Source organism: Rattus norvegicus, chromosome 3 (assembly GCF_036323735.1).
Source record: "Rattus norvegicus strain BN/NHsdMcwi chromosome 3, GRCr8, whole genome shotgun sequence".
NCBI lineage: Eukaryota > Metazoa > Chordata > Mammalia > Rodentia > Muridae > Rattus > Rattus norvegicus.
In genome coordinates this window covers 38,434,885-38,443,206 of record NC_086021.1, presented here as the reverse complement: position 1 = coordinate 38,443,206, position 8,322 = coordinate 38,434,885, and the positions used below count along the sequence as shown (strand labels likewise).

The window sequence follows — 8,322 nt, the reverse complement described above, 5'->3', positions numbered from 1 at the left end:
CTCACACACAGATACACACATATTCATTCCTTCCCACTTATACACCAAATATAAATGTAAAAAAGAAAACAAAAAGCCAACACAGGGCTGGAGAGATGGCTCAAGAGAATCTTGCTTTTCCACAGAACCCAATTCTGGCTTCTAACATCCAGTTGGGTGGCTTCTGACTGCCCATTACTTCAGTTCTAGGGGATCCTATCAATATCTCTGGCTTCCTGGATCACCTGCACTCATGAACACACACAATTCAAAGTAATAAAAATAAATCTTTCAAAAGCCAAACACAGTTGGGTGGTGGCAGCGGTGGTGGTGCGTGCCTTTAATCCCAGCACTCAGGAGGCAAAGAGGCAGGGAATCTCTTAGTTTGAGGCCATCCTGGTCTACACATGAATTCTAGGACAGCCAGGACTATACACAGAGAAACCCTGTTTCTAAAAGCAAAACAAACAAACAAACAAACAAACAATCCAAATCCTAAAACAAAACAAAAAGCTAAACCCTTATTTATTTCTAGATCTCCAATCAGGCTCTAGGTAAACAAGGGTTAATGGTATGGGGTACTCTGACTTCAGGGACAAATTAATGATTTTTAACAAGTCAGGCTGGGTGTGTGACTTTTAGCAGTAGATAGAGCACGTGCATAGCATGTATGCGGCTCCTAGTTGGTTCCTTGGGCGCAATCCCCAGTACTGTAAATAAATCAACAATAAAAAGGGCATGTGGTGGTGGTGGTGTCAGAGAGAGAGAGAGAGAGAGAGAGAGAGAGAGAGAGAGAGGACTTAGAAGGTCAAGGTGTTTGCTGACAAGTCTGCTGTGTGCTTTTGAGGCCGAGAACTTTCATGGGCAGCACAGAATTGGGAGTTAGAACAGCTGAACTTTCATGAAGATCCAGTATGAATTGGCACTGCCGTGGTCAGTTGAGATAAGGTCTTGCTCTCCAGGCTATGCTGGTGCCAAATTGTGATTCTCCTGTCACAGCCTCTTAAGCACTGACATTACCTGTATGTACCGCCATGCCTAGCACAATTCAGTGAGAACTTCTGACTGTGCACAACTAGTTGTATATGTCTGAATATCATGGTTGACTGAGTTGTGTATCAGAAGAAAATGTCTTTGGATAGAATTCATTGTTTTTATTTATTTATTCTTGAAAAAGAGTCTCAGATAGTCCAGGCTGGCTTCAAACTCTCCACTTTCCTGTTTCCATGTTCCAAATGCTGCCATTATAGGTGTAAACCACCACACCTAAACAATAGTAAGGAAAAAAGTATCACTATGACAAATTCTAGAAAGAGCACAGTTGCTCTCCCCACAGAGCTATTTACTACGTTCTGGTCATTTTTCCAAATTTATTAATTTTGGCCGTATTTTGTTTTCCCATATGTAAAGTGTGTTAAGTGTAATAGCTACCCCACAGTCTACTATAACAAGAATCTTTGTAGTAGTGATCCAGTATTCTGGTAAAAATGTTACATTCTTTGGGAATGCTGAATGGGAAGATTAAAAGCTGTCTGTCTAGCTCAGGCACTCCATTTGTAGGTGACAGAACAGGGCTCAGGCCAGTGAACTCAACATTCCTGTTCTCTTTGTACTTACAATGCACAATTTACTTCCTTTAGAACACTTAGATCCTTTAGAACCTTTTGTTTTCTTTATGTATATTCATTTATGTATTTATACATTTCCATAATTTATTTGTTTGTTTGTTATTTGTGGGGGGGGCAAATTTTTGCCACAGTGGTGGTCAGAAGACATTGCAGGAGTCATTTCTCCTTCCTCCACTATATGTGGAGGTGTTTGGGGTCAAACTCTTGTGGTTTGGTTTGGTGGCAAATGCCTTTACCTGAAGGTTCCTTTTGTGTCTTTGAGAGCTGTTTTTCTAACTTCTACTTCTGTGCTCCGGAGCCTTTAAACACAATCTTCTGTACAAGCTGGGGTTTCCCTTATGCAATCTACAAGTTTTATTCTCTCTCTCTCTCTCTCTCTCTCTCTCTCTCTCTCTCTCTCCACTCCCCCACCCGTCTGGATTCTTTTCTTTTTGGTTTTTTTCAGACAAGGTTTCACTGTGTGTCACTGTCCTCAAACTGGCTCTGTAGACTGGGTTAGCCTTGAACCCAGAGATCCACCTGCCTCTGCCTCTTGAGTGCTAGGATCTTGACTCATCTCCTACCTTGAAATCCAGTCACAGCCAAGTCTCCTTTTCTTTTCTTTCTTTCCTCCTCCTCCTCCTCCTCCTCCTCCCCCCCTCCCCTCCTCCTCCTCCTCCTCCTCCTCCTCCTCCTCCTCCTCCTCCTCCTCCTCCTCCTCCTCCTCCTCTTCCTTTTGAGACAGGGTCTCTCTTTATAACCCTGGTTATCCTGGAACTCAGAGATTGGTCTGATTCTGCCTCCCACCTGCCAGGATTAAAGTCATGGGCCACAAAACTCTCAGCCTAGGTCTTGATTTCTTAATTCAATATGGTCTTTTTCTCTGGAATCTCATAGCACTTTGTAATTCTTCACAGTACTTTGTAATTTAGTTTACTGTTACAATCCTCAATCTATGGGAGTTACTCTCCACTTTAGATTGTAAATTGTATCCACTTGCTTTTTCATCCTTGGTGCTTTGTACAATGTAACAGACAGGACTGATAATCTTTAATTGAACTCACTTCTAGACTCTATTGAATGGCAACATGGTACCAAAGACATTTTACTAGACATTTATTCACAATGCTATTGTAACAAAGTAGCAAATAGGAAGCAAATCCTGATAAAAATTTTTTTCCTTTTTAAGGCAGGGTCTTAAAGGATAGCTCCAGCTGGTCTAGACACCTTGGTCTAGACAGCTCAGACTGGTTTAAACTTTTGTCTAATTCTGAGACTTTTGCCTCAACCTCCCAAAGGTTTAGATTACAGGTGAGAACTACCGTGCCAGTTAAATTCTGATAATTTTTAAAAGAGGTGCATGGAAGAGGGGTGGAAAGCTGTCTGGGATCTGATTTATGTTTGAAATAGTTGAGAAGATGAGTTTCAGTCCCTCCTCCCCCATTGGGGGTGGGGCAGGAGATTCCTGGTGTTGGAGGATGTATTTATTGTCTTCAATGTTTTAAAGGGCTGTCAAGTGGGAACCAATTCTCCTCGCTTTCAGGCAGCATGACTACTAGCAAGGGCAGGAAAGACAAGGGAAGCATTTCAGCTCTGCAGGAGGCGAACTTTCTAACATTTAGAGCTGTCCAACAGAGAGGAGCAGGCTGCACTTCTTAGGGGTAGTGAGCTGACTGATACAGGAACATCCAAAACAGAAGTGAGACGGGAGGCGGTCTGGCTCAACCTGCAGGAGGATATTCCTGCCTGACTGGGAGCTGCACGGATGACCTTTAAGGTATGTTCTAACTAAGGTTTCTCTGACTGTTCACTTCTGTTAACTTGATGCGTCATATGTCATTTTTGTTTAAAACAAAACAAAACCGACCTAAATACATTTAATGTAACTGTATGGCTTACAATGAAAATTGACAAAACGAGAAGTGGGGAATTATATTTATTATCTGAAGATACGGTCCAATTGGTATAGCTTTTAAGTGAAAGGGAGGGGGAAGAGAGATCATTGGATGATGTTCCGAGCAAGTGAGGAGTGTCATTTTTTTTTTCCCCACACGTCTTCTCCAGCACCAGGTACATGGAAACGTGAGGGCGGGGGATCGGCGGACAGGTCCCAGCAAGGCGGTTCGCGACCGGGAGCGGAAGGGCGGCCGCAGTCCGGACCACCGATCCCAGGGGCCCCCGCGGCGACGCGCACGCGCACTGGTGAGGGGGCAGCGCCGCCGCAGGAGGCAGAGAAACCGACTGGCGATCTGTGGCGGCGGCTGGGCGGCGGTGGCAGTTCGCAGCGAGGGCGACGGCTCCGAGGCTGAGTGGCCGTCCGGCGAGGACCAGGGCGCCGTCCTCCGCATGACCTCACCGGTGAGTGCGCGTCCCCGGCCGGCCGGCGCCGCGTGCCCCGCCGTCTGGCCTACCACCTCAGCCCGCGCCTGACGGCCGCCCCGCCCCGATCCCCGGGCCCCGGGCCTGCCCGGCGCCGGGCGACGCTCGGGTGGGAAGCGGCGCGGCCGGGCCCCGCGAGTCCGAGGTGGCGGCGCGCGGGCCCCGGCGGCCGGCCCTAGGCGACGGGGACCTAGGGAACATGGGGGATGGGGCGGGAGCGCGACGCGGCGGGAAGGGGCGCAGTGGCGCGGGTCGCCTCTGTGGGCGTCCGGGACAGGTGGGCAACCGAGTCCCGGAGGCCCGGAGCGGACGGAATGGCTTGGGAGCGTCGCCAGGGACGTGCCGGACGCTCCGGGCTGGCGACGTCGTGCACCCGCAAAGGCGCGCCGGGCTGGGGGGTCTGTGCACTTGCTGGTGGTGGTCTGGAAGTGTCCGTTTTTTCCATCTCTCTTCTTTCAATGACGCCTTTTATTGACGGACAGAATTGTCACGGGTGCTGGCTGGGAAGACCTCAGAAACGAACGGAATTCAATGCTTAATTCTAAATAAAGTGAGATTAAGGCGAGGTGTCAGATGAGCGGTAGGAACGAGGACTCTTTTTTTTTTTTAACGTTTAAATTCAATTAAATTACGCTTAATAAAATGAAAATTTTGAGTTTGGGCAAAAAGGGTGAGGGCTTGGAACTAGAGTTCCCAACCCGGGGTTCCTCCGTGGATTGAATGTAGATAGAATGTATCTGATCCTTTAGCGAGAATGAGGGTAAAATTACACCTTTATTTACAAACCAGTAATTGAAGCTGACTGTTGCTTTTAGTTATGAAAACAGGCAACAAACCACAGTAGTATTAGCAATCCCTGTGAGTTTGCCACCAATAGAAATTACAGATATTTTGTGTCATGTTTACAGTTGGAGCCTTCTTAAAGTATCATCTGTTTATAGATGGATTTCTTTGAGTTAGTGAGTTTCTGTTATATCTTATGTAATAAGTAAGATACAGCTATATATGTCAGTTTTGCATTTCATAATATGTCAGTATAATAGGTTTCTTTTTTAAAAACAATTTGAGAAGGGGACCTTAAACTTCCCCAGACTGTGCACAAAATGATTAAGAATTCCTGAAATAAAGATAAGCTTTAGAGGAGACTTAACAGTCCCCAGATTTTGTCATTCAGTAAGAAAGAAGAGAGGAGAAAAATAAAAATAAAAGAAAAAGAAAAAGAAAAAGAAAAGCAGACACAATGAGACTATATACATCTCAAAAGAATTTTATAATCAAGGACTGAATAGCCCTGTTCGACTAAAACTGGCACCAGGCTGGCTTCAAACTAGCTGTGTGGTCGTTCTGCCTCTGTCTTCCCAGTGCTGGGTATATAGGTGTAAGCCACGACTCCTGCCCTTAAAAAAATTAAAAAACAAAGCATATGGATGATACCAGTGTAGTTTGGAAAGACCAGACGGTAGCTATTTCATCTCGTGTATAGGAATCAGCAAAATACTGGTGCGGAAGAAGAGGAACTGAGTATCTTGGCCTTTTCATTTTTGTGCTGAGGCATCCCTTACTTTTAAGTCCCTGAAGCTTGTGAAAAGAAATTTTAGTATTTGCTGATTTTCTTCTTCTCTTACCTTTTTGTGTTTGTGTGTTGTATGGGTATGTAAATGTTCATGTGCTTACGTTTGTGTGCATATGTTTTCGGAAGTCAGAGTTTCATGTTGAATGCCTTCCTGTCTCTCCACCTTAGTTTTTGAGACAAGATCGCCTACTGGCTTGCCATCAAGCCCCGATGTCCCTTCTGTTCAGGAATTATAGGCACTGGCTACTCTAGTGGCTTTTTCCATAGGAGCTGGGAATCTGAACTCAAGCCCTCACACTTGTGTGGGAAGCACTCCACCAACTGAGTCCTTTTCCCAGCCCTCCTCCTTCTCTTAAAATAAATGGACTTACTTATTGTTTCTGCATTGCTGTGGATGGAACCTCGGGCTATGCACATGCCATGAAATAGTAGGCAAGCACGCTACGAGCTGTGCAGCCAGTCCCCATTTGTGGATTCCTTAACATCATAAAAGTGATGGAGGTTTTAAATAGAAGGAGAGCCTCATGTTTTTTTCTAAGTGAAAAGTAGCAGGCTCAACTGAAGTATGTCTTTAGTTGTTATTTTTTCATACAGATTAGACAGAGTCAGGAAGCTGGTACATTGTTTTCTTAAAAGTTTCTTTCAAGTTCTTCGGCTTCTGGCACTCTCCAGGTGGTACTGCCGAGGGCCACAGGCGTTCTGGACAGGTGCTCTAATTGCTGAGCTGCCTTTACACACAGCTCTGTAGAGTGTTTCATTTTGAGGCAGGATCTCACACAATTGCTCAGGGTAGTCTGGAACTCCCTGTGTAACCCAGACCACCCTCAGAGTGTCAACTCTTTGCTTCCTGCTCTTTTTCTTTTTTTATGCCATGCCTCCAACTGCTGTCGTTATTATAGAATGTTTTAATTTTTCTTCCTTACTTGCCATCTTCAGGAGAGCAGAGACTCTGTCTTCATTGCTGTGCTAGAACAAGGGCTACTGCATAGTGGATGCTCAGTAAATGGTCTGTGGATAAAGAAGCCTGCCTTTCTTCCTCTTCCTCTTCCTCTCTTTAGCTCCTGGCTTCCAACTGGATATGTAGCAGAGGATGGTGTTTTGAAGACAGGGTCTCACTCTGTAGCCCTGGCTGGAACTCACCATGCAGACCAGACTGACCTTGACCTTCCCGTGCCTCCTCAGCCTTCTGAGTGGGGATTAGGGACATGTGCCGCCATGCCTGGTTCATCTAGGACACTATTTCACAAACACTGCAGCACTTCTGTGGGCATTGGTTTTCACGTGGGCATTCCATTAGCTATAGCTAGCGCATGATGCCAGTAGGATTTCGCTGCACTCACCTTCCCACCATCATGAAGTGGAAGGTAAAGAGGTCTGTAGGCCAAGTTCTTTTTGTTCTGCTGAGGTTTCTTTTGCTTGTTTTGAAGGCAGGGTCTTGCTATGTGATCCAGGCTTTTCTGGAACTTGTCTCGGTCTCACCAACCCTACTGTTTTTTCTTAATTACTCTCTTACCTTCTGTGCTGAGGAATATAAATTTGTTTTTGTCAAAAAAAAGGAGAAAAAGTAGTTCTAGACAGTATATAGATGATAGTTGGTTTTGTTTTTTTTTTAATTTATTTTATTTATATGAGTACACTGTCACTCTCTGCAGACACACCAGAAGAGGGCATCAGATCTCATTACAGATGGTTGTGAGCCACCATGTGGCTTCTAGGAATTGAACTCAGGACCTCTGGAAGAGTAGTCAGTGCTCTGAACCACTGAGCCATCTCATGTTTGTAGTTCTTAATATTGTAATTCTTACTGAAGAATTTGTAAGGGAATAAAGATAGGAGGTGGTGACAACAGTGATGGTGTGTGTCATTTCCCCTCCTTTCCCCTCCTTGAGTTTGTTTGTTGTTGTTTTTTGAGACAGGGTTTCTTTGTGTAGCCCTGGCTGTCCTGGAGCTCATTCCTGCCTCTGCCCCCTGAGCACTGGGAGCAGACATGGAGCACCACTGCCCAGCGTTTTTCCCCTTCCCTGAAGACAAAAGCAGAACTGATGCTGCAGCGTGACGGTACATCAGCTGCTCAACATGTGTGACGCTTGCATTTTAATTCTGATGTGCAGACACACGTGTGTGAGGAAGAATTGCACACGTGTTAATAGTTCTGAGAGCTGAGTACAAGTGGTATGTAGTTCTACATCTTTTCCCCTTCCCCATTGTCTGCTGCTAGACCAGACTTTTAAGATCTGTAACTTAAATCATCCTCCCCCCATGCCCGATCCCTAAAATCTGTAACTTAACCCTTCCCCCAAATCCCCACGCCCGACCCCCTGGCAGGAGATGTGGTTCTAGCACTTAGGCAGAGACTGGTGAATCTTTTTGGGTTCAAGGCCAGTCTGATCTTCGTGATGAGGTCTAGCCTAGCCAGAACTGTAAAGTGAGATCTTATATTTCTTTGTTTTGTTATGTTTTTTTTTTTTTTTCGACGTATTCTTGGTTTTTTTTTTTTTTGGTTCTTTTTTTTTTTTTCAGAGCTGGGGATCGAACCCAGGGCCTTGCGCTTCCTAGGCAAGCGCTCTACCACTGAGCTAAATCCCCAACCCCTTGTTATGTTTTTATTTACTTGTTTATTTTGCAGTGTTAGGGATCAGTCTCGAGCCATAGCATGTGGGGCACTTGCTTTATTTGGAGCTGGACCCCAGCAGTCAGTCACATTTACAGCATAATGACAAATGCATCATTTGGTTGTCAAATGCCATTTTCTGGCCTTTTTATTTTCCTTATGATTTTCTCCAA

General features: G+C 45.2%; 1 protein-coding gene across 9 annotated transcripts in view; it reads left to right on the top strand.

Moving 5' to 3' along the window:
• The first annotated feature begins 3,803 nt into the window (after positions 1–3,803).
• Gapvd1 (GTPase activating protein and VPS9 domains 1) overlaps positions 3,804–8,322 on the top strand; it is a 73,550-nt gene continuing 69,031 nt past the window's right edge. For 8 of the 9 annotated variants that reach the window (XR_010064646.1, XM_063283969.1, XM_008761795.4 and 5 more), the window contains exon 1: positions 3,804–3,944. The gene's annotated coding sequence lies outside the window, so the exon portion shown is untranslated. The remainder of the gene's footprint in view (positions 3,945–8,322) is intronic. The other variant, NM_001427683.1, reaches the window with a different exon arrangement.